The sequence below is a fragment of the Anolis carolinensis genome, chromosome 1 (genome assembly GCF_035594765.1).
Source record: "Anolis carolinensis isolate JA03-04 chromosome 1, rAnoCar3.1.pri, whole genome shotgun sequence".
In the NCBI taxonomy this organism is placed as follows: domain Eukaryota; kingdom Metazoa; phylum Chordata; class Lepidosauria; order Squamata; family Dactyloidae; genus Anolis; species Anolis carolinensis.
Window position 1 is genome coordinate 242,288,361 of NC_085841.1, and position 26,424 is coordinate 242,314,784.

The following is a 26,424-nucleotide window of genomic DNA, read 5'->3' on the forward strand; positions in this document are numbered from 1 at the left end:
GGGGGGGGGGAGTCCAGTTTTCCTGCCGGCGAAACAAGACTAGCAACGTGTTGTCGAAGGCTTCCATGGCCGGAATCACTGCGTTGTTGTTGTGTCTTTTCCGGGCTGAGAAGCATTCTCTCCTGACGTTTCTCCCACATCTATGGCAGGCATCCTCAGAGGTTGCGAGGTCTGTTGGAAAACTAAGCAAGGGAGGTGTATATATCTGTGGGAGAAAGAACTCTTGTCTTGCAAGGCCATTGCATGCTAATCAAGGTGATTAATGACAACATCCACACCTGCCTCCAACAGACAAGTGTTCTTTCTCCCACCCTGGACATTATTCCACAGATATATAAACCTCCCTTGCCTAGTTCTCCAACATACCTCACACCCTCTGAGGATGCCTGCCATAGATGCGGGCGAAACGTCAGGAGAGAATGCTTCTGGAACATGGCCATACAGCCCAGAAAAGGCGCAACGACCCAGGACTAGCAGCCCTCTCAGACTAGCAGCCCGACTGCCCTCCTTGGCCAGGAGCAGAGAGAGGCGCGCCGAGGTGCAGAGGCCCCCGCGGATGGTGGAGCCCCGGTTGGGTTTCATCCCCGAGCTGCACAAGTCTCTTGTGGCCCGGGCTTGTCGGGAAGGCCCCTCCGCTTGCAAAGATCCTCCCCGATGGGGTCGTAGAGGCCAGGCTTTCGAAAAACAGCCCCCAAAGGCACATTACGGATCATTCAGCGACTCCTATTCTCGCTCACTCTCCTTCCCGTGATTCCGACGCTGGCTGTGCTGCACATCCAAGAAGCGCCCGGCTCCTCTCCTGTCCTCCACCTGCGCAGTGGGTTAAACCCTTGTGCCCGCAGGACTGCTGACCGACAGCTGGGTGAGCTCCCGTTTGTCAGCTCCCGCTCCAGATTCTATGAAAGAATGGAATCCTTATTATAATATCTCTCTTCAGTTATTAAATAATATTCATCTGGAGCAATGGGTTAAACCCTTAAGCCGGCAGGACTGCTGACTTTAAGGTTGGGTTGCTAACCTGAAGGCTGCCAGCTTCGAATCCAACCCAGGGAGAGCGTTGATGAGCTCTCTCTATCAGCTCCAGCTCCACGCCAGGGCATGAGAGAAGCCTCCCACAAGGATGGTAAAGCATCAAACATTGTTCTTGCAGACGGCCAATTCTCTCACACCAGAAGCAACTTGCAGTTTCTCAAATCGCTCCTGACATGAGAAAAAAACCTGCCCTGACTCTCCAGCCAAGCATGTAGCTGAATAAACATAACAGTACCAGTAAGGCCTTCTCATGGACCACACTGAGAATTTCGGGGGGGGGGGGGGGCTTGAGGGGCTTCAGCCCCCCCCCCCCCCCCCCGAAATTCTCAGTGTGGTCCATGAGAAGGCCTTACTGGTACTGTTATGTTTATTCATATCATGATCTAATCACCATGCTCAACATATCCCATATGCAGGGGGGAATTGGGATAACGATACAAAAGGTTTGCTAGGGTAGATCCCCTCTGACTCAGACTCAACCTCCCCCAAATCAAAATCCTGGCTAGCCCATGCTTTCTTCCCTCTGGGAATGTCACCAGCCAGGGGTCGGGAAGGATGCTGCTGCTGCTCGGAGCGGCAGTTTGCTACTGCATCGTCCGGAAAGGGCCGGGCACAAGGGAAGCCGCCAAAGCCCAGGTAGGTGCCGAACAGGTGGGCGCAGTGTGGCCGGCTCCCCATGGAGCTTCCCTCAGCTCCCTTGCTCTTGTCCTATTTAGAGCCCTCCATCCCACAAACAGGGGTCCATGCAGCAATCTGTACCTGACAGAGGGAAATGGGCTTGGTTGGGATTGGCTTTTGATCTATCCCAAAGCCCTTTCAGGTCTGGGCAAAGAGCATGATGGCAAATGGCACAGGCCCAATGAATGTGTCAAATGAAAAGGTCTGTTTAGGGAACAGTCAGGGACAGGGCAGCAGAAGTGTGTCTGCTCTGGGGAATCCATGTCCTTTGGAAGACTTTCACGCCTCCCTTCGCCTGGAAATGTATTAAAAGAGCGAGGTAGGGGGTGAGGAAGAGAGATCTATTCAGAAGGCCTTTTCCTCAAAGTTCTATACAATGCAGCAAAATGGAAAAGTAAAACGAAAAACAATCTGAGCCAGCAGTTTCCCAATTGCTCTGCCTTCGTCTTCCCCTCCTTTCCTGGCTTTCCCCTCATTGGTTTCTTATTTTTGGAATGGGAAGCTGCCTGACTCTGCTTTTCGCTCAACTGTGTCAACACCATGACACTGGGACTGTGGCAAAAAGGGTCCTCTCGGTTGTGAGATCCTCACCATGGAGGTGATCTGCAGCCCATCCTGCAGCTCTAGGCCTGGGGGTGAGGGACGCTGGTCTCCTGCCTTCTTCTGCAGAGCCTCCTCTGTTCTTCCACACAGCCTCATATCGCAGAATATCAATGCAGAACATCCCACAACATCTGCTTTGAACTGGGATATCTGAGTCCACATTGCCATATATTCCAGTTCAAAGCAGATAATGTGGGATTTTATTCAGCTGTGTGGAAGGGGCCTACAAATGAACTCAAAACTTGGTGTGTGTGTGTTTGAAGTATCCTTTCTGGCATTTAAAAGCCTTGACCTTCTTCTGTTTTGGGGGAGCTGGGGTGGTCTGTATTGAAAGCCCTGGAAACAGTATCTCCCCAACTTGCTCTTGAAGCTCCTGAAAGAAACATGGTGCCAGAAGTGGTCTCTCCCACTGTTGCTCAGGTTTCCCAGAGCTTCAGAAATGATTGGAACTCAATGCTCATCTCTCCAAGTATATGTGAGGAAGCTAGAGAAGATGAGGGACAATTTGGAAGGAAAAGGGGGTTTGCTTGGGGTGATGGGCTCTGATGGTGAAGCACAATTGCATCATAAATCTCTAACCTGGGCTATGTGTTCTCTGCAGTACAAGAGAGTGAAGGTTCTGCACCAATGAAACCCCATTGTGTCCCAAGGAGAGTTGAATTCATGAACTGGATACATTGAGCAAATGTGAACACATTTTGCATTCTGTGGGCCATTTCAGCTTTCCTCTTACTTCCGGCCACATATGTAGGGTTCTTACCATTGTAATGCCAGCTCATTACCATGGAGTCATGCTTTCTGATGGATTCTGGGAGTCACAATCCAAAAAGGAAATTCTGCAAGTTCTGCTCTCTAACATAACCTTAACTTGCCTGAATATAAGTTGGGAGCAAAATATATCAGTATTCATATTAACAGTGGTTAAAGCCAATAGGGCTTCTTTTTAACCAGCTTGTCCATAGCATTGCCTCCACAGTTGTAGCTGTTTAATGGCACTTTATCAGCCATGGGATTTGTAGTTTGGTGGGAATCTGAAATATGGATACTGTAAATTGCAGCATTATTGCTCTCACAATATGTGCTACACTCTTTATATACACTAGGATAGCACCCTGACAGTTAAAGATGGGTCAAATTCTGGTTTCAGGTTCTGGCTAGAATGAGAATCTGGTTTGCCATAGTACAGTAATAGCTAACCTCTTGAGACAAGAGGCAGAGGTTTACTGTAAGGCAGTGGTTCTCATCCTGTAGGTCCCCAGATGTTTTGCCCTTCAACTCCCAGAAATCCTAACAGCTGGTAAACTGACTGGGATTTCTGGGAGTTGTAGGCCAAAAACATCTGGGGAACCCCGGTTGAGAACCACTGCTGTAGGGAATAAGCTTGCAACCTGCTGGCTATTGATAATCATAGTTATGTCATGGCCATTATGGTATTTGTACACACTAACACAGAGTTCCCAAAAATTTTTACTAGGCAGTGTCAATGCACTCTCAAGGCCAGAGTTCCAGATTTTGTATATGTAATGTAGTGCAGTTGTGTAATCACATGGTATACAACAAGGACATGTTGTAAAGGGTGAGTTGGTCCTCCATTGTGTTGCAGGGATAAGAACATCTTCCTTCTAATCCATTTGTTTGTAGGGAATCATTCTTACCCCATCACTCAAATTCCAGTACTTCAGTGCTGGAACATATTTTTTATCTACTATGTCAATTGTGTTAGTAAATACTATATGAAAGATGTCTGAGTGTTGTGTATTGGACAGTGCATATGCCACCTCAGGTAATACCAGTTATGAGTTTCCATCTTCCAAATAGGAGCCCCCAGTGGTGCTGTGGGTTTAACCCTTGTGCCAGCAGGACTTCTGACCAAAAGGTTAGTGGTTTGAATCTGGGAAGCATGGTGAGCTCCTGTCTGTCAGCTCCAGCTTCCCATGCAGGCACATAAGAGAAGCCTCCCACAGGATGGTAACACATCTGGATGCCCCCCTGGCAATGTCCTTGCAGATGGTCAGTTCTCTCACACCAGAAGCCACTTGCAGTTTTTCAAGTTGCTCCTGAAAAAAATCTTTAAAACACTTGTTATTTTTTTTACTTTAGGAACAAACCAATATCAAGAGTTTTAAAGTCACTGGATGTCATATATATAAACAAATAAAAAGGGACTACATGAAAGTTATCTTGTATTGTAGCTCACCTCCTTGAATACTGCAGGAATAAGATAATGATGCTTGTAAAAGCTTTTTCCTCTGGCCTTACTAAACTTATTGTCTACCGATTGTGGTTCTGATGTCAACACTGCAGCTGAATCCAGCCACTGCTTGTTGCGTTTTGGCCTGTTTTGTATCTCTCCCCAACTTCATCAGGGAATCTCAGGTCAACTTGAATTGACTTTTCCCAGTTTATTCTCACAACAAGCCTGTGAGGTAGTTAACACTGAGAGACAGTGACAAGCCTAAGGTCACCCAGCAAACACTGAGGTTGAACTCAGATTTGAATCATAAACACTCTACCCACTGCAGCACAACACCGGTTCTTAATAGACCGGCAAATCCCATCTTCTTGGGAATAAGTGCCACAGAGAATTGAAAGACTTGTGAGGACCTAACTTTAATGATAAAACTGGGGATGGGGTGGGGTGCTCTCCTCTGGAAATGTCCCAAGACTATATTGTATTATGTGGGTGTCCTAGGTTTCCATGAGTCTTCATCTGCATGCAACTTCATATAGGATTGCAGGCCCCACACATGAAATCTGGCATCAGTCACATATTTACTTTCCTGGTACATTTACCATTTCAATCAAAGAATTGGCAAGAAGCAGAATAGGGAGTCTATAAGAAGACATTTTTCATATTTCTTCAAATAATAGGCCTGCATACCAGTTGAGCTATGAGGTTTTGGTACAAAGTACAAAAGCTTTTGGCAGAGGACGAGGGCCATACACAAAGCATTGAATATGTGGTGGGAGAATGAACCTGGGGAGAGTTGGAGAGAAGCCTAGATTGCCCATTAAGGACAGGAGTGGGGCTTAGAATGGAAAGGGGGATCGAAATGTCTTGGAGTGGTGTAAGTACCCACAGCTACAGCTGGAGATCCTGGATAGAAGTGATTATTACCTTACAATGTGTTTGTAAAAGGATGAGTTATGGGACTGTGGGCTAGGACTGACGCACATTGTGAGGGCTGAATGTGGGAAGATTTGTGTTTCAAGGAGAGCAAGTTGCAGAAGAAGAAACACCTTCCTTTGAGTTCCTCCCCTGATGTGTTTGCCTGACTGGGGCTCTGGGTGGCCATGTAGTTCCCTTCCTGGAGCTGTGCTGTGCCTGGATCCCCTAGCAGCAAGCAGCCTGCTTGCCTTCTTTGCTCCTTCTCTTTGCCCTTGCAGGGTCCTTTAGCAAAGTGGCTTGTTCCGACTGAGTGAAGCCGCTGTTGCTTTGCACCACCACAGGCACTTTGCAGCCAGGCTCTCGCTTGCTCACGTTCCCTGCCTGCACGGTCTCTTTTGTCATGATGATTACCTCTTCCCTCGGCTTGCTTAGAGCAGGGAAATTTAGGGGCCAAGCAGTACTTCTCCTCCTGCTGCTGATTTTCTTACAGAGCTGCAGTAGCTTTTCTTTTTGGGGTAGCGGATATTGGGGGGTGGGGGGATAGAGCAGGCTAACCACTGGTTAGTCCTTCTGCTGCAGCCAAGCTGATGATGCCTTGTGAAGCTGTGGGAAGAAGGCAGCTTTGTCTTTGGTGCAAGAAGTGTAACTGAGCAGGGGGGTTGCCAGCTGGCTAGCTGGAGATCACGCAGCAAGGCCAAATTAGTTCCAGTGCAGTAGGACCACACTGTCCTATGAGCTGACAACAGAGAGGGGCCAAGAGGACGTTTGCTCGGTCCCTCCTTTTCTGTGTGTGCTGCTCTTTTGAGGCCCTGAAAGGGATGTTGTACTGTGACATTTATATTGCAGTTGGGAAGGGGTTTACATGACATCACCATATGGCAACAATAAGTACATGGCTTAGAACAAGGGTGGGAAACATATATCTCCAGACGCAAGTCTCAGCAGTTCTATCCGGAATAGCCAGATATAAGACTCGCTAGGAGTTTTGCAGTCCAGAAGCATCAGAGGGCATCAGAACCTTCACCTAGGACATAAAATCTTTGTGGAGTCAGGGAGATGAGGGCTTTGAGACCTGACTTCACTTGGGCTGATACAAGATTGGCTCTATTATTAAGGTAACCAGCTGCAGGAGACACAAACAGCACAAACACACACACATGAACACACACACACAGCTCAATCATTCTGATCTCCCCCAGCCATTCCATTCTGCTGAAGGACAGAACTCTGTGCAAAACTTGCTGCCTGCTGCCTTCTAGTGTGGTAGAAATCATCCCATCACCTGTGTTAAAGTAACATTCAACAAGCTTTCAAGCTTGTTTGGTTTTTTTGCTTTTAATGTGGAATGGATGGGTTGGGATGCATGGTCAGCATCCTCCAATTTTGGCTTTTGCCTCAAAGAGAAGAAAGTCTAGAACTTGCTGCATTTGCAACCATGTGGGTCGAGAGAGCCACAGGCCTGAGATGGATCTGGGAGTGAAGGAGGCAGATTTTGTAGATCATGGTGATTGTAACTGAAGCATCAGTTGAGAAAGGTGTATCTCCTCCCTATTCCACCAGCCTTTGGGCCTCTCTTGTACTATTTATATTGTTGCCTAGTTGCTTTCCATGTGGAAGGAGAAACAGGAGAAGGGCATTTGTGATGTAAATGAGCATCATGGTCAGTACAGTTTTATGTTCACATTTCAAATCTGGTTCAGATCATTATGTTGTTATTTGCCATCAAGTTGGCTTTGAGTTGTCAAAACCCTATGAATGGGAGACCTCCAAGTGCCCTGGTGAGCAACAGTCCTGCTCAGGTCTTGGCAGCTCAAAGCAGTGGCTTCCTTTATTTAATCAATCATCCATAATGTAACCTTTATTTCCTACTGCCTTTCACTTTAATGAGTATTATTGCCTTTTCAAGTGAGTCATACCCTGAAGGCACCAATTCTTGTCTCTCAGTGGAAATTAGGCAGGATCAGTCCTGGTTAGTACTTGGATGGGAGATGGCCAACAAAAACCAGGTGCTATAGGCTATATTTCGGAAGAAAGAACTGGCAAAATGACCTCTGAGTATTCCTTGTTTAAGAAGACCCTATGAAATTAATAGGGTCACCTTAAATGAACAGGCAACTTGAAGGTGTGTGCACACACATATGGTGATATGTCCAAAGTACAAACAACCTTAGTTTAGTCCTTTTGGGTTCTACTGAGTCTTTGCTTAATTTATTTGGCAGTTCATCATATCCATAGAATGATGTACCACCATACAAATGAGTTGATTCAATGATAGATGCCATTGAAACCACTTTCAGAGCCAAGCTACATATTGCATAGACACATACATACTGAAACACAACTTCCTCTTAAATGGAATGGAAGAGCAGCATGGCACACTCTGTTCTGGCTGATGTCAGAGAGAGCATTGGTTGCTAAGGTGGCTGGGGTAAGGAGGAAATCTCCCCTTTGCCATATCCAACCACCTTAGCAAGGCCACAGTCTGGCTGATGAGCCAGGAATAGGTAAGTGAGTGGGTCATGGCTGGGAACAGCACTATACGGGGTTAGGGGACCGCCATTCCACATTCCCCGAACTGCCTTAGCCCAAGGAGCATGGGATGGCTCTCAAGACAGCTGTGACCAGTTCCGATTAGGAACTGGACCAGCTGTCTTGAATCCCCTAACTCGGGACACCCCGAAACCTGTGCCAGGATTTGGATTTCCTCCCAAGTTGGCTTAATCTGGGAGAAAGTTGCTTTAAGGCAGTGGTTCTCAACCTATAAGTCTCCAGATGTTTTGGCCTACAACTCCCAGAAATTCCAGTCAGTTTACCAGCTGTTAGGATAACATCTGGGGACTCTTAGGTTGAGAACCACTGTTTTAAGGGAAGGGAGGGTGAATTTACAGGGGAACGATAGGAGAAAGGTTGCCTATGAGCTCACAGGGCATTCTCGATCTTTTCATAGGATTGAAAAGCTTGGAAAGCTTGAGCCTATGTATCAGAAATCTCTTTCCCCAGTCTAACTGGACTGCTGCAATTCCCATCAGCCTCATCCAGCATATCCATGTCAATAATATAAGTTGAATTGAACACATTTAGAGAAAGGAGCACTATGTTGGGGAATGATGACGGGAAACTTGAAAACTCCCTTGGGATCACCAGAAAGTGTTAACTGTCACACATATGTTTTTAATGCTAAAAAACTGACAATGACATTCATTTCCCAATTTAGCCCTCATGTAGGGAACACATAGAGTTTAGAATAACCACTGGATGTGACGATCTGCAGAGGAGTTTCATATCTGTTTGGTAGCATGTGATGACATTTGCTTGTCTGTGCCAATCTCTTAAAAGCCTAAAGTAGTAGCCTGGGAGTTGGAACATAATCTGGCAGTCTCTTTCCCTATCACACTAACCACATTGACCTTATATCTGATGGTGAAAGTAATACTATAAAAAGGTCAACTATTTTAGTATTTGTTTTTCTTTCAAAGTATCTGCAAAAGACTCCCTTTCGAAGTATGTGTAAAACAATGAAAGGTTAAGATATTTTAGGTGAAGAGTCCATAAAACACCATTGCTAGAGTGCTTTGGTACTGCTCCATGCATACTAATATTGGCCTCAGTTAACCTCTTGCAAGTTTATCTTAATGGCTGGTTTTCTGTGGCTTGGGAACAGCGATTTTTCTATCACAGGGGAGGGTCTTTTGTTACTCTCTGAGCACTGGTGCTCTACAGTTCCCATCATCGTTAGCCAGTATAGCCAATGATGAAGAATGATGTGAATTTTAATTCAAAAATAGCTGGAAAGCCCTTTGTCTCTAAGCTACAGACTTTAGGTCAGAGCCTCTGGTATTGTAGATGTGATCTGACTATAAATTCACTCATCACCAACCGCACATTGACCATACCAATTGGGTTGAAGGCATCCACCAATATCTGAGGGCCCATACAGATTCCCCCATGCTAACTGTGGATCACCTTGCCAAAAAAAGCACTTGGGTCAGCCCAGGTTTTGGGTGTCTCTTGGTTGGAATGATTTGTGATTATTTCCTCTCTTACAATTGTCATTCATAGATGTGCTTTTGAAATCTACTCTTCTGCCAAATCAAGCAGGGCAGGTATTTTTACCCAGTGGCAGCTATCATACAATCTCTCCCGGAATTGGCACAGTGCTACTGGCAGTGGATTCTATAATTTCCCCATCAATACATAGCATTGTTCCTCCACTCTTTTCTTGGCTTGATTGTTCCTTTTATCTGCAAGATTTCATATAACTTGGGACTGGGTTTTGCCATATCAATAACATACTTGATGATGGAAGCAGATCCCATCTGCAGGACCATGTCCTCTACTGCCCGGGCACCAGAACACTTTCCCACAGATGTGTATGGCTTCTCTGTTAAAACTGAGCAAAGCACGAGGGTTGTGCGACTGTGTAGCCTTTTGAACCACACTGTTGATATGGTCCACAGGGAACTCTCCGTCACCTGCACTTCCCCACCCAATGTGCTGGTATGGAAAGATTAATAATTTTCTTGGGTACTGTATGTGATGAAAATCTTGTTTTTAAAAGGAGAGCACAAATGTACCTGAAAAGAGGAATTGCAGTACACATTTTCCCTTGCTGAGTGTGATGCTTTCTCAGTGCAAGTAATGGGGCATGTTTGCCTTTCCTTCAGTGTAAGGTAAAGGTAAAGGTTTCCCCTGACATTAAGTCTAGTCGTGTCCAACTCTGGGGAGTTGGTGCTCATCTCCATTTCTAAGCTGAGGAGCCAGTGTTGCCTGTAGACACCTCCTAGGTCATGTGGCCAGCATGACCGTTAACTTCCCGCAGAAGTGGTACTTGTTGATCTACTCACATTTGCATGTTTTCGAACTACTAGGTTGGCAGAAACTGGGGCTACTAGCGGGAGCTCACTCTACTCCAGATTCGAACCAGCAACCTTTCAGTCCGCAAGTTCAGCAAATCAGCGGTTTAAGCCTCTGTGCCACCAGGGGTTCCTCTTTCAGTGTATCCACCTTAATTTTGTTTGGTGTGACATCAGGCTTGGTGCAAAGCTTGGGAAATTGACAAGAACCCCCTCAAATTTATTAATGCAGTTTCCCCATTTTGCTATTTTGTTAATAAGCATTGTGGGGAGAGGTCACAAAATGGTCCATGACAGAATGAATACAAACCACACAGTACTGTACACATGCAACTTCTAAATAAGGCAGAGTTGACTTTTTCTGAACTTCAAGAGGAAATTGTTTAAGTGAATGCAGTACAGTGCATTCCTTCAGGTTCTCCCATTCCTCAAAGGTATTGCATTTTTGTATAAATCTTAAAAATGCATGCAGTTTATTTTGACAAATTGGGTTAGTATGGCTCTCACAAGCAGCTTGGAATTTTCAGCTTAGCTTCTGCAATGTTTATCTTGCAGAAGCTAATTGCAAACAGTGTTATATCAAGAAGGAATAAGAACAGTTCAACTTTAGATGCGATGATGAACTTCTAGGGCCCTGGTTCATAATCAGTATTTTGAGGTAGTATAGTTTATGCTCTACATTCACTGGAGTAAGGAGCATGGGACCCTTGTGAAAATGAAAAAAAAAAAAAAAGATCAGACTGTTTGGGGGGGGTGTGTGTTTCAGACTATAATTTGAAAAAAAAGAATGAATTCCCATACACACCACACATATCATATCTGTAGTGCAAAAAACATGAAAAACTATACATTATTTAAAATGAAGAACAATGTTAACCAACATACACTTGCTGGTATTTTAATTGGAAGTGTGGGTCTGCTTTTGGCTGATGAGTTAGTGAACTTAATTTGAATTTTTGTTGCTGTGTTCATTTAAGTCGTTTCAGACTCAGGGTGACTTTAAGTCTAAGGTTCAGGGCAGGGACTGGGTTATTGACCTTGGAGGGCTGCATCCGGCCTGTGTGCCTTAGTCTGGGGGATACCATATCTACAGATTCGTTTACACATGTTATCTCTACAAATCTCTAGGCCAGTGGTTCCCAAACTTATTTGGCCTGCCGCCCCCTTTCCAGAAAAAATATGACTCATGGGCGGCTAGGACTGGGATGGGTGGAGTTACGAGCTCTGAGGCAGGGCAGAGCTTCTATCCCTGTCCTGCGGCACCTGCCAGGACACAGGGGGCGGGGCTAGAGGAGGGGTTGGGGCCTCTTCCCGAGTGCCTGACGGGTCTGAACCTCTCTACCCCGCCCCCGTGTTCTAACAAGCACCTCAGAGGAGGTATACAGAGGCTCAGCCCTGTCTCGCGCTCTTTGGAAGAGGCCCCGCCCCCACCCCACCACAGCCCTTTGGTCCTAAAAGGCCTCTCAGGAGAGGTATAGAGGCTCAGCCCTGTCTCGGGCTCTTGGAAGGAGGCCCTGCCCCCTTCCCTAGCTCCACCCTCTGTGTCCAACAAGCGCCTCAGGAGAGGTATAGAGGCTCAGCCCTGTCTCATGCTCTTGGGAAGAAGCCACGCCCACTCCTCTAGCTCCGCCCCCTGTGTGTCCTAACAGGCGCCTCAGGTGCTCAGCCCTGTCTCCAGCACTTGGGAAGAGGCCCCACCCCTCCTCTGGCCCTGCCCCCGTGTCCTAATAGGTGCCATCACCGCCCCCCTGGATCACTCCAGTGCCCACCAGGGGGCAGTAGCGCCCACTTTGGGAATCACTTCCCTAGGGCCTTCCAATGTTGCTTTGTGAACAACATCTGGAGAAAGTTGACCATAGAGTTGGACTGAAGGGCTTAGAGATTCTGAAGAAAATGTTTTAATCAAATGCATGAATAATCAAATCATCCAAAGTCACATCTGCAAATGTGGAGAGCTGTCTGTAATAGTATCACTTCTAACCAATGGGCATAAAAATAGCTCAGAGTGTCGTGTGGGAGTGATTGTTCTTCATTGCAGAAAAAAGGTGGAAGGAAAGGGGAAAGATGGCAGGTGAGCTTGGAATACCCACAAAGTTGATGCCACTCCTAAAAATGATAGAACTCCTCCAGTCATCCATTCTTTGTTATGGATGAATTGGTCGTGTTGCCCATGGTGAGCTCTTTGGCAAGCCTTGATCCCAGATCTTTAGCATAAACTTTCCTGACATTGTTCATTTTGTTTTTCTCTGCAAATCAGCTGCCAAGGGGGATTAGCATCAAAACTTGGCTCAGATACCTTTCTTGGAACAGGTATCTTTGCTTATGTGATCCCTGTGTGCATGACAGTCAATAGTTGGGCACTCATTTGGCTATGTGCCTGGGATTTCCTTGAGGGGTGGGGTAGGGGGGAATAGTGTTTACCTTGTCACTTTCATTGGCTTTTAATTAAGAATCAGAGCAGAGTAGATTTACGTAAGTGACACTGTTTGTCTCTAGGGCCTGTGAGAGAGACTTGCATTTAGTGGAGTTTCCACAACATGGGGCCTTTCAGATGTGTTGGACTGCAATCCTCTTTATCTATACCTACTAGTTGGGGATGATGGAGTTATAGTGCAAGACATCTGGAGTGCACCTTATTTGAGAAGTCTGGTTTAGTGGCTCTCTCCCAGTGCCCCCTTAGAATCATAAAGTTGGAAGAGACCACAAAAGCCATCCAATCCAACCCTCCCACCATGCAGGAATGACCAGTCAAAGCTTGCTTTCTTTGGGATGATTCTGCTTCCAAGGGACCCTTATGTAGAGTCTACACCAAGGCTTTAGCTCTTTTCTTTCATGCCTGAGCCCAGCTTCTTGCCTCTGTCTTTTAGGTCTTGGTCTTTTATTATCCTAAGAGAAGAAAGGGCATATCTTCCACACACACCTGCAGGAGTGGATATTCCCCCTAGAGCTCAGGGCTGTCTGCTTAACACCTTGAAACCTGAGCAATATGATCATGAAGCCATTGTGACAAATGTCATAAAGTGAAGCAAGAAAACCAGGTAACCTACTGGGTCATCTCCATTAGCCAAGGGAAAGGAGCATCTTATATTGAGGGGAACATTAGGCAATCCTCTGTATTTATAGATTAGATGGCATTGCTTCCAATGCCTTCTGTTACTTTGATTCACTTCTGCCTTCCATAGTTTGTGGCTTGTCTCACTTGCTCAAGTTTCTTGGGAAGTATTTACTTGGCTCCTGCTGTTATGTGGCACACTGTGGTTGATGGCATGAAATACTGACCATTTTGTGTCAAAAGAGGTTGGTTTAGCTGCCCATTTTAACTATTGCTTCTAAGAGCGAACAACCTGAAGGTATAAAAAAAAGCTTATGCGAGACTGAGTGAATGTGTGTGCTTCAAATCACCTGTTGATTTATAACCACATGAATTCCATAGTGTTTTCATAGGCAAGGAACTGATTACATGTAGTTTTCCATTGCCTTTGATGGTCTTCTATCCAAGAATGAACTGGGCTCGACCTTGCTTCACTTCTAAGATTACATGGAATTTGGTGCCTTCTGGGCACTTAGGCTTCAGGATTCCATTAAAAATCCAAACAAACACAGGAAAACCAGTCTGTGAGTATAGATCAGTGGTTCTCAACCTGTGGATCCCCAGATGTTTTGGCCTTCACTCCCAGAAATCCTAACAGCTGGAAAACCAGCTGGGATTTCTGAGAGCTGTAGGCCAAAACACCTGGGGACCCACAGGTTGAGAACCACTGGTATAGAGTATATAGCGTGTGGTCATTAGAGGTATGCTTTATTTTGGGGGGGCAGTCTAGAGAATAAAACAGTGTGAATAGTGGAAGGATGGATGTGAACATCTGGCTTCTCTGTGTACCTGTCAGTTTGGTTATGTTGTCTGTGGGAGTGTTATGCTGACCACCAGGCACGAGAACAGGTGTAGGTTTTGTTTACATGATGCTGTCATTTTGATTGTCATCATTCCTACTGAGCAAAGCAAATGAGGCCAGGCCCTGGTTCAGCCCTTATATCTGTCTTGCAGTACAGATGGGACTGCGTCTCCTACCTTCCTGGCCATCTGTATGCAGTTATAATAAGTGACACCATGTTGCATACAAGTGTCTTTGGGTCACAGCCAGGATGTGCTTTGGAACTGTTTTGAAATGCACTGCCTGCCTTCGAAATGTATTGTAGCCTGATTTACAGCAGGGAACCAAGTCTGAGTCTTTCACAGAAAAGAGATCAAATTATAATAATTCCATAATTTTGAAATTGTTTATATGTAAATCTCAATAGTTAACCAAGTCATGTGTCCAGCTTCAGCCCAAACTGGAGAAATCGATTCATCTATTCATCTGACTAGTTATCCAAACAATTGTCAAGATCTGGGATACATCTTGGTTGCATAGCATAAATCTCTGTATGTGGAGTTTCCCCTTGATTGTTCATGCAATTCCTGTATTGGAACAGTTGCAGAACTAAATACATATCTGAATGTGCTACTAAGTTCACAGCTAAATGGTCTGAGAGTCTTGTGTGCATGAACATCGGCAAATGCTTCTGCATGCACAACTTCTACTCTTGTCACCTTGAACAGAATGCAGATGTTCTGTGCTAGACAAAATATCTGTTTCTGTTGGGTGGTCTACACATATCTGGTACACCAGTAGGGCTATGGCCAATATGTCCAGTTTTAGGCCAATCCAGAAAAACAAATAGATGTAGTATCTTTCATTCATGGGCATGTAAGCATGCCTACCTCTTATTTAGTACCTCTGGGTAACCATAACTAACCCTTCCATTAAGAATGATGGCAATCTCTGTCTGAATGTATATTTATATGGATGTTTTAACTTAATTAATTTTAATTATTATTTATTATTATTGTTGAATGTAATTGCAATTGTTTTTATACATTTGTTTTATACTTGGTTGTAAGCCGCCCTGAGTCCCCCCTAGGGGGTGAGAAGGGCGGGATAGAAATGTTGTAATAATAAAAGCCCATATCACTGGTTGCTTTGACCCCAACTACCCTCACCTACCCTTCCCTTTTACAATGTAAAGGAACACCAAGAACAGGAAATGTCCCCTGCAGCTCCTAGTGCATTCCACATATGGATTCCATATGCTCCCATTAGCTTTTGTTCTTTCATGGCCTCAAATCAAATCCAGGTGCATGGAGAGGAGGCAGCTATGCTCTGAGCTTTACCTTTCTTTCTGCTTGGAAGTACTACAACCACTATACTATAGGCCAGTGGTTCTCAACCTTTGGGTCCCCAGATGTTTTGGCCTTCAACTCCCAGAAATCCTAACAGTTGGTAAACTGGCTGGGGTTTTTTGGGAATTGTAAGCCAAAACACCTGGGGACCCACAGGTTGAGAACCACTGCTATAGGCCATCACTTGTAGCCAAGTATCATTGTCTTCTAAGGGTAGAGTCTTGGTGATAGGTACCTAGGTGACTGTGGAGAACTATTTTGGATCCACATGGTTTGTCACAATAAGGGCATAGATTTACAGATGGAAGATGGTCATAACAAGGGTTTGCTTGATGTACCTTCCTTGTGACACATTTCTCCCTTTTGCCCTATACTCATATCTCTTCCAAATCAACAGCACTGCTGGTAACAGCTGACCTCCAGTTAGAACACTCAAAGGCCATGGCTTTCCCGCCTTGATGGTAATATTTACATTAATATTTAGGACAGCAGTTATTCCGGCACTCTAAGCAGAGTCTGGGAGAGCAGTGCCTCCCAATTACATCCAAAGTGGATCAATGGGTCTTGATAATAAGAATAACATTAATAACAATAGTACTCTGGGGAGACCCAAACGTTTTAAAAGTTGGTGGGCTAAAAGGGGTTGAAATGCCCTCAGTGTGTGGCGATTTTTACCCCTCTAGCCCAAAAACTGTGTGTGTGTGTGGGTGGGGGGGATGAGCCTCAGAAGTACTCCCTTTGCAGCCAATGGTCTGAAAAATTTTGTTTTTTTTCCGTAAGCCAGATGAAAATTTGTGTCACATAGGCAGCCCATTTTTGTTAGCAGGACACAAATACAAAAACGAGACAACACAAATGAAACTACACAAAATGAACAGCAATTCTATATGAATGCACACCTCTGTCCAGTATGTGTTTTTGGCGCATGGGCTGTGTGGAACATCATAATGGTGGACCAAGCTGAGACCTCAGTAGCACATAGGTTTCCTCATTTCCCCCCAAGTATCATTTCTGAAGTTTCAGAATTACAGAAAGTATTGGGAAAACATAATTCAATTGACAACTTCATTCCAAGTCAAATCATTGGGTCTGCCTAGCCGCTCTGAGCCCCCTTCAAGGGAGATAAAGCGGGGTATAAATAAATATAATGATGATGATGATGGTGATGATTGGTCTGCTCTAGCCATCTCCAATTTAGTGTATTCTCCAGATATTTTGAGGTACAATTAGTTGAAAAATGAATGGAGGACAATGGATTATTTTTAGTAAAAGGATAGAAAGCCTATAAATGTTTTCCAGGAAGCATGTCCCTACACAACCCATGGCTTGTGAGCTGCACCTGTCTCCCTGTGTTTATTGTGCATCACTTTTCCCCCTCTTGTCACCCCAAAGCAGCCATGAGAACTGCTTATGCAGAAAAACAATCAAACAAATATCAGTAATCCAATTTAAAATTGCTCTCTGGGAAATCCTGATGGGGTGGCTCAGTCTTCACCTACACATAGAAGACTATTAGCAGCAATCTGATTAGGACCCTCTGAGCAATTTTTGTGTATCCAGTATAAAGGTAATATTAAAGTCTCCTCTCTAAGGCACAGAAAACTCAAGGCTCCCCTCTACCCTGTCTGTATATGTATACGTGTCAGCACCTTGAAATTGAAAAAGTTCTTCTCTTCAGTATTAAACTATAGCTCTACCTTTTTAATGAACATATTTAGATTTTTGTTTTGTTTTAAAGGAGGACAATAATAGACTTTTAAAATAGTATCTGGGCATAATAGCTTCAGCCTGCAGGTAGGCTTGGTGCAACACGTGAGCTACAGACTTCAGCCTGCTTGGGACATCATGGACTGATTGCTGCCCTAAGCAAAATCATAAAAATAAAATTGATTATTGAAGTAAAATTCTAGGACACATTCTGGTTCGGTTCTTCACTCAGCCATCTAAGGGCTCTTCCATACAGCCATATAATCCAGATTACCAAAACAGAAAATCCCACAATATCTGCTTTGAACTGGGTTATCTGAGTCCACACTGCCATCTATCGCAGTTCAAAGCAGAAAATGTGGGATTTTATTCAGCTGTGTGCAAGGGGCCTAAATCACTGAATGGCTTTGGGCAGATCACATTCTCTCAGCCTCAGAGGAAGGCAATGACAAGTCTCCTCTGAACAAATCTTGGCAGATAAAGTCCATAATAATGTTGCATTAGGGTTGCCATAAATCAGAACTGATTTGAAGTTATAGAACAATGATACATTTCCTTCACAGAGCATTTCACAGAAAAGAATCCTGTTTTAGCATTGTCCATGATGTGCCAGTTTTCTATGTAACCATAAATAGGACCAAAGTGTTAGATCTCAGGGGCATATTTGTCATCCTACTAAGACAATAAGAAATTTTTAGTATGGGATTGACAGTATCTGTGTGGAGGATCAGAATGCAAGCAAGTTAATTTTATTATATTTTAATAGGATTAAAAATTATAATGCAAACTTACATGGAATCTGATATGAATAAGAATAATGTAGAATTATTTTAACCTTCATGCATTAGAGTTAGAAAAAAATCATAAAGAAAAACATCTCCCACCATCTTCCAGAACAGCAAACCTTGGCTAAATCACAATCTCTTGACGTCAGAGTAAGACAAACACCCCCTGAACAAATCTTGCCAGAAAAAACTCATGATACAAGCCTTAGGGTTTAATGATGAATTTTAAACTTCCATTCTATGTCTAACTTTTGTATTTTATGGGAATATATTTTAAATGATTACGTGTTTTGATTATGTGTTTTAGTAATGTTGTAACCCGCCTCAAGCCTTGAGGAAAGGCGGGTAAGAAATAATGTTGTTGTTGTTGTTGTTGTTGTTGTTGTTGTTGTTCTTAGGGTTGCAATAGTTGGAGGTTTTTGATCCCTAGGAGAATTGCAATGCATTGTATATGCATGTTAAAGAGACAGGGTCAGGTTAAGGGGGAAAATTTGCACCTCTTGTATTGCAGGATATTTCGTGACTCCAGTTAGATTTTCAGTGTCTCTCTTCCAAGTGGGAAAAAGTCGCTCTAATGGGACCAATGGACAGATAATCAAAGCATGTGCCTTTGGCATAATTGCATTATGGTTCATTGAAAAACTTCATGGGATATTTTTGTTTGTTTTGTGTTTGATATTTTGGCACACATAAACAAATACCCGAAAGGGGGAAAACAGCAGATTTGTTAGAACAATATTTTTGTTCTGGGTGATCATTTTTAATTTTTTTTTTTTGCAAAAACTGAACTTGGCAAAGAACTGAAACTTGGGTACCCAGTTCAGGAGACACAGCTGAAGAAAATCTACATTGTAAGGTTGATTCTGTGTGAATTCTACAGCCACGTGTGACTCTGGAGGACTAAAGTACCTGTGGGTTAAATAAAGACATAAATAATAAACATCAGCAAATCTTCAGAACACTTAGGGCTCTGTGTACTCTGCTATTCAATAAAAATAAAAGGTGGATCTACACTGTTGAATGAATGAAGTTTGACAACAGTTTAACTGCCATGGATCAATGCTATCTAATGTTGGGAATTGTGGTTTTATAAGATCTTTAGTCTTAATAATATAATATAATATAATATAATATAATATAATATAATATAATAATAACTTTATTTTTATATCCCACCTCCATCTCCCTGAAGGGACTCGGGGCCGCTTACATGGTGAACAAGCCCAATCTAACAGCAATTAAAACCAACCATAGATTAAAACATAACTCAATAAAATCAATAACATTACAAAAGACAATAACATAACATAAAGCCTTCTCTGCCAAAGAGTTCTAGTACCTTACCAGACTACAACTCTCATAACACTATGTAACACAATTTTTGTTCTTGAGTTATAAATGCAATTTCCTAATTGGTTCTATCATAAAAACATGGAAAAGGTTTATTAAATTGCAAAATCTTTGCAGGACATCCTGCAGCACATTTTGCTATAGTTTTTCAATGAATATCTTATAGAGTCTCAACCAATTTGATATAGTTTGTGCCAGCCACAAAAACGAAGTTTCTAGAGTATAACAACTACTTTCAAAGTGAGTACTGCACAATTAAACAGGAAATAACACTTTCAAAAAGAACAGATTTTTTTCCAAATTTTGTTACATAGTGTAATTCCATAGCATTGGGCCATAGCAGTTACAGTGTTGTTAAACTGCATTAATTCTACAGTGTAGATGCACCTATTGTCTCATTCAAGGCAAAAACATTTACTGGATTATGTGACGTATGTACACGATTAATACATATTTTATATGTTTCATTATTTCTGTGGGATTTTTGAGAAGACCATCCCTTCTTGCCTTTATCATGCTTATACCTATGGTTTTCTCAGTGGCCCCACTTACACTTTTGGCTATTCCCTGTTAGCCAGTTTGTGGACTGGGCTTCTGCTTCTCTTATCAGGATGCTGGTTCTGCTTTGTTCCTCAACTGCAGTTGCTTTGCTCCAAGAATGTTGCAAGCAGTTACATTTATGTTGTCAGTGTAATGGCTCATGTGTAGGCGTAAAATGTGTAGACTGGGGTCCTCTAGCAGCTCTTTAAAATAAAATAAAAAAATGAGATTGGTGCTTGTCTAGAAGTGCTTCCAAATGAAGGACTTACAGTGCTAGAGATCACAGCCATTGTGGCACTCTCTGGTTCTGACTGCCTTTGGGAAAACAGAAGAAGCTTTGGGAAAGCTCTGGAACATAATAAATGTAAGGCAGCATTATAATATAAAATTCTATGAATGTGTTAAGGCAGTCATATGATCAAACCTCATCTGCAGAGCCTGGCCAAGGTTTTTTTTTATCATCTTAGCCAAAGGCCAATATGGTACTTCCACCACTCTATGTACAGAAATAGGCTGGACTGACAAATGAAATCTGATACTGGCAATAGGGAAGTGGTTTCCACGATACTGTACTTGCATGTAGCAGACTAGCAGAAGGGATGCGGGATAGGCCATGTGATACAGTTGTCCCCCCATATCCACAAATTCTGTGTCATGGATTCAACTATCAATGGCTTGAAAATATGTTTTTTTTAAAAACCAAAAGTTTTATAATTTATACAGAGGATGACATTTTACTGCACCATTATATATAAGGGGAGTAGTACAGTAGAGTCTCACTTATCCAACACTCACTTATCCAACATTCTGGTTTATCCAACCAATTTTTGTAGTCAATGTTTTCAACGAATTGTGATATTTTGGTGCTAAATTCGTAAATACAGTCATTACTACATAGCATTAATGTGTAATGAACTACTTTTTCTGTCAAATTTGTTGTGTAACATGATGTTTTGGTGCTTAATTTGTAAAATCATAACCTATTTTGATGTTTAATAGGTTTTTCTTAATCTTTCCTTATTATCCAACATATTCGCTTATCCAACGTTCTGCCGGCCCGTTTATGTTGGATAAGTGAGACTCTACTGTACATCCATGGATTTTGGTATCTATGAGAGGTCCTGGCATCAAACCCCAGTGAATATTTATTTATTTATTTACAGTATTTATATTCTGCCCTTCTCACCCCAAAGGGGACTCAGGGCGGATCACAGAACACACATATAGAGTGTTCCCTCCCTACTTTGCGGTTCGCTTTTTGCTCCCTCGCTGCTTTGCGTTTTTTTTCTTTTTCCTGAGCGGTGGCACATGCGCACAAGGTGCCAGTTTCCCTTTTGCGCATGAGCCTTCCCTCTTGTCGGGAGTCCAGCCAGGCCACTCTGGATGCCAACAAGAGGGAGGAGCATGCACAAAAGGGAAACTGGCAGGCCCTGGAGAGCAGGCCACCAAGAAGAAGTGCAGGAAGAATGCTTGTGAAGGGGAGAAAAGGCCACCTAACTACTAATATAATGTGTAAATATTAAAATAAATATAGCGTCCTTACTTTGCAGATTTTCACTTACTGTGGGTGGTCCTGGAACGTAACCTTTGCAATGAAGGAACACTGTACAGCAAACATTCAGTGCCGTTTATACACTGACAAGACAGACAATTGTACATAGATAGAAAGGAATATATACACAGATACCAAAGGCTCAATGTACATTGAATGCAATGCAATATACTGGCAGTCCTCAGTAGAGGAAAATGTGTGTGTGTGTGTGTGTGTGGATACAAGGAGGATGAATTGGGTGATTGCTTCATTCTACTTAATGGTAAGATTGGTTTTGCTCTGAAAGTATCTTAAAATTGACATTGGCATTATTTAAAGCAATTTGTTTTCCATATTATTTTCTATGGGCCTGTCTGCACTGGCCCAAAATGTCATATGAGACCAGATGTCACTCTTGGACATCTATCCAGCACCCAGAGACTTCCAGCCCATGATGCAGGGTAAAATCCACATCTCGAAGTTCAACAATGAACTTCTTGGGATAGGTCATAATTCAGAGTTGTGTCAAACACAGTCTACCCTGTTCCTAATAATTATTGAATGTAATGAAGGAACACTACTTGGAGCACAGCTCTCTATAAAGATCTTAAAAGGTGGGGAGGAATGCCCTCTAAAATACATAGGTCAGAAAGCATGAAGAACGCTGGAAGTGAGATATGAACTTTGAAACAGAGTTTGGCAGCTACTGCAAATGGTGCAAAATATGTTTCTGATCTCCATTTTCACTAGCTAAAGTTTCTAAACAACCTCCAAGAAAAGTCTCTCATTCAATTTATTGCAATAGTCCTGAAGTCATAGGATATAGATCACTATTTGAAAGTTTTTGTTCTTTACCCATCATGCAGCAAATATGACTAATATGAAGTATCTTTGGCCATTGCCATAGATCACTGGTTCTTAACCTAGGGTCCCCAGATGTTTTTGGCCTACAACTCCCAGAAATCCCAGCCAGTTTACCAGCTGTTGGATTTTTAGGTGTTGAAGGCCAAAACAAGGGACTCACAGGTTGAGAACCACCAAACTACACTATTGTTAGATTATATACTCTCTACAATTTGGATGTCCCATCTTGTCTGGATTTACTTTGACAGTTTTAATCCTCATCTACTTGGCCCCAGCTTCCAGGGACTGTTTCAGGACAGTGGCTGCTGTCCTTGGCTAAAGCAATAGATACCTGGGTTTTATGAAATCCAACTCCACAGCTTTAAATGACCTTTTCTTGTGGATTGATACAAATATAGTATGGTGCAAGATAAACGTTTTGTGGAACCAGGGTATGGATCAGTAGGACTGTTAAGAGTAAAAACTGAAGAGGGTTCCTTTTTCCCTTAATGGTTGTGTAGAAGAGGGAATTTTACCAGGTGTTTCATGTTACCCGATTGCATGACAAGCAACACCCAGTGAAATTCCCTCTTCTACGTTGATGGTACAACAAACACTCTTCAGCTTTCACTCTGGTACCATTGTACCAGATACCTTTCCATTCACCTCATTCTGAGATTTCCTTTGACAAAAGTGTAACCCCCCCCCCCCCCAATCAAGAAGATGTACAGAATAAACACTCAAAACATAAAACAACACAAGGACTACAAGACACATTCCCAACAGTCACACTATGCATCAGCAACAGAAAGAACAACACTGGTAGTGGTGGTGAGAGAATAATTTTTTGAGTAGGATTGGGAACATCTAAGCAAAAAAGAATACAGGATGGGGTCCAAGGCAAATCTCTATGGGAAGAATGCTCCACAAACTTAGGCCCCATCTACGCTGCCATATAAGATCCATGTTATCTGCTTTGAACTGGTTTATATTAGTCTAAAAGGTAAAGGTTTTCCCCTGACATTAAGTCTAGTCATGTCCTACTCAGGGTTGGTGCTCATCTCCATTTCTAAGCCGAAGAACCAGCGTTGTCCATAGACACCTCCAAGGTCATGTGGCCAGCATGTCTGCATGAAGCGCCGTTACCTTCCTGATAGAGCGGTACCTATCTACTCACATTTGCATCTTTTCGAACTGCCAGGTTGGCAGAAGCTGGGGCTATCAGCAAGAGCTCACCCTGCTCCCTGGATTCAAACTGCCAAACTTTTAGTCAGCAAGTTCAGCAGCTCAGCAGTTTAATCCACTGTACCATAGAATCATAGAATAGTAGAGTTGGAAGAGACCACATGGGCCATCTAGTCCAACCCCCTGCTAAGTCCAACCCCCGGGGGCCCAGATGTGGGATAGTAAAGTGCACATGTCAATTGTATTTTTAGAAGTCCAATTGTGAATATCAACTAGAGAAAACCCATTGAACCAATAGGGCTCATGCAAACTGTCAAATGCTGAATTTTCTTTGGTTGTTTTTGATCTGTTTGCAAATCTTGGTAAAAGGTGCCAGAGCCCCCTTAGACCAGCCTCCTGCAGCGTCTGGGGCTTCTGAAAGTCATAATATCTCTGGTAGGCACTCAGTTTGGGGAAGTGAAGTGAACACTACCTGCAAGATAGGCCCGGTACAATAGCAGTGGAACTTCTACTTATGAGTACCCCAACTTAAGAGAGTTTTGAGTTAAGAGCTGTCGCTTGGCCCAGTTTTACTTTGACATTTTGAGTTGTGAGCTCGTGCTAGAAGGAATGCTAGCTGGAGAGTATAGAGCTTTAGCGCTTCAAGGGAGCAGCCTTCTCGCCTCATGCTCTTGTCTGCTTTGGGAGATTGGTGTATACTTTGCTCTTGCCCAATTTGGGAGATTGCTGTCCGCTTTGCTCTTGTCCGCTTTGTGGAACTTTGGGTTGATTGATTTTGTGTGATATGTTTGGCTTCATGTAGAGAGAGAGGGATAGAGAGCAAGGGAGGGAGGGGGGCTGGAATGAGGGCAGTGTGAAGAAAATGATGCTTCTGGCTCTTCACTTGGTGCTATGTGCTTCTTTGTCACAACTTTGCGTTTCTGCCATTTTAAAGTTGATCTTTCTTTTTTTATTTTTCCATGTGAATGTGCAGGTTTTGCCTTGCTGTTACACTGGCTAACACACATTTTGTTACTTCAAATGCACTTCCTTACCACAACTTTGTGCTTCTACCATTTTAAAGTTGATTTTTCTTTTTTTATTGTTTCACGTGAATGTGCATTTTTTATTTATAAACACATAACAAAAACATTGGAGTGGGGGTTTAGGGGGCCAGAACAGAGTAATAACATTTCACTGCATTTCAATGGGAAAAGTCACTTTGAGATAAGAGCAATTTGAGTTAGGAGCCCAGTCACAGAATGATTTAAACTCTTAAGTCAAGATATCACTGTATGCTTTATTCCTCCTTTCAATGCTAAGCGTGCTGCGTGCATTTGTAGCAGCACTTCATGCGTGCAAAACCCTTTCCAGCCTTTTGTGATGAATAATACTTGGGGTCAGCCAGATGTCCAGATCATGACTGTAATGATTCTTTTGTGTGTCTGTGGATGCAGAGTTTTGAATGCTGAAATCTTTGCAGTTGGCTAAAAAAAAGGGGAAGATGAGGAATCTGCTGATAAAAATTATTTTACAGATGCATAATGAAACAGCAACCAGTATGCAGCAGCTTGGCACATGTGGAGGTTATTTTCTTTAGGTTAGAGGAATTTTATATTAAAGAATTGTTTGGTTACAGTGGGCAGATGGGGAAAGAGATACTTCTCATTCCTAGGAAAGAGCAATAAAACATCTTGTTAAAAACACTCTTTTCATGGGTAGTATGAAGGAGAGGGGGGTGAGAGGGAGAAACAGGATGGAAATTCCCATCACACGGGTCACTTGTACAAAGGTGGGCTATTCTATAGTATCTGAAATTCCTGTTTCTGACTCATTCTCGTTAATGCCTTGGATTCATCTGGAAGAAATCTCCAGCTCTCAACAAAACCTTTTTCCAAAAAAAAGGGGACCCCCCCCCACCGCTTTTTGTGGCAATTTGCTGAGGAATAGTGTGTGTGTGTATCCGTGTAATTGCTCAAAGATGTAAAACATTGGGGGGACATTCCGGCAATGCTGTGTGAGCAGACCGGCTTTTTCTGCAGAACTGCACTCATGCCAGCTGCCTGCAAGGAGGCTTATTTTATGGGCTGGCTCTTGCAAGACGGCAGGAGGTGTACATGGGATAAATTACCGAGCTTTGGTGGAAAAAAGGGAGAGGGAAAGAAAGAGCGCATGTGATAGAGGATAAATTAAAGCAATCTGGATGGTCATCATCTGGATGGAAGAGGCCAAGAGACTGAAATAATATTTTTATAGATGACTTGCAGAAATGAGACACAACGTTAAGAAAACAGCACCGGATGAGGAAGGGGGAAGGTTATGAAGAAGGGGGTCTGGAAATCTGTGTTGGATGTGATCATGTCAGAGCTTGGGAAAATTGGTTTTCTTAGATTGCAGCTGCAGAAAACAGTACCAGATAGGGAAGAGGAAGAAGTTATGGAAGGGGTGGGGGTCCAGAAATCAATACTGGATGTAATCATGTCAGAGCTTGGTGTTTTTTTTAGGATGGCAACTCTCTACTGGCTACTGATCCTGAGAGCTGTAGTCCTAAAAAAAACCTCTACAACTTTCCTAAACTTTTGCTCATGCTACAGTACATGAAAGGCTGTAAATAATAGTCTGGTGAGTTATTTTCAACATTTTCACTAAGCCTACCTCATTTTTAGATATGTTTCTAGTCCTCATGGCTACTGAGGAAAGCTTGACAGCAGGAAGGCAAGGTTTTTTCAAATCTCAGAGTGCACCTATACTATAGAATTAATGCAGTTTAACTGCCATGGCTCAATACTCTGGAACCCTAGGAGTTGTCGTTTTATAAGGTCTTTAGCCTTTTTTTGCCAAATAATGCTGGTTCCTCACCAAACTGTAACTCCCATGCATCCAGGGCATTGAGTCATGGCAGTTAAAATAGATGCTCTCTCAGAAAAAGAAGTGATCTAGTTGAAGCTTCTTTGCTTACTCTACAGTTCTGACTCTTTGATCTCTGTCCATTTATCTTCCATTGCTAT

At 43.1% G+C, this 26,424-nt stretch overlaps 1 protein-coding gene and 1 long non-coding RNA gene across 11 annotated transcripts in view; both read left to right on the forward strand.

The window, feature by feature from the left end:
- LOC134295298 (uncharacterized) lies at positions 1-24,566 on the forward strand. The gene is made up of 2 exons (XR_010001825.1): positions 1-1,184; positions 1,376-24,566. It is a non-coding gene; the product is annotated as an uncharacterized LOC134295298 (long non-coding RNA).
- tns1 (tensin 1) overlaps positions 1-26,424 on the forward strand; it is a 432,533-nt gene that overhangs the window by 50,401 nt on the left and 355,708 nt on the right. The window lies entirely within an intron of this gene.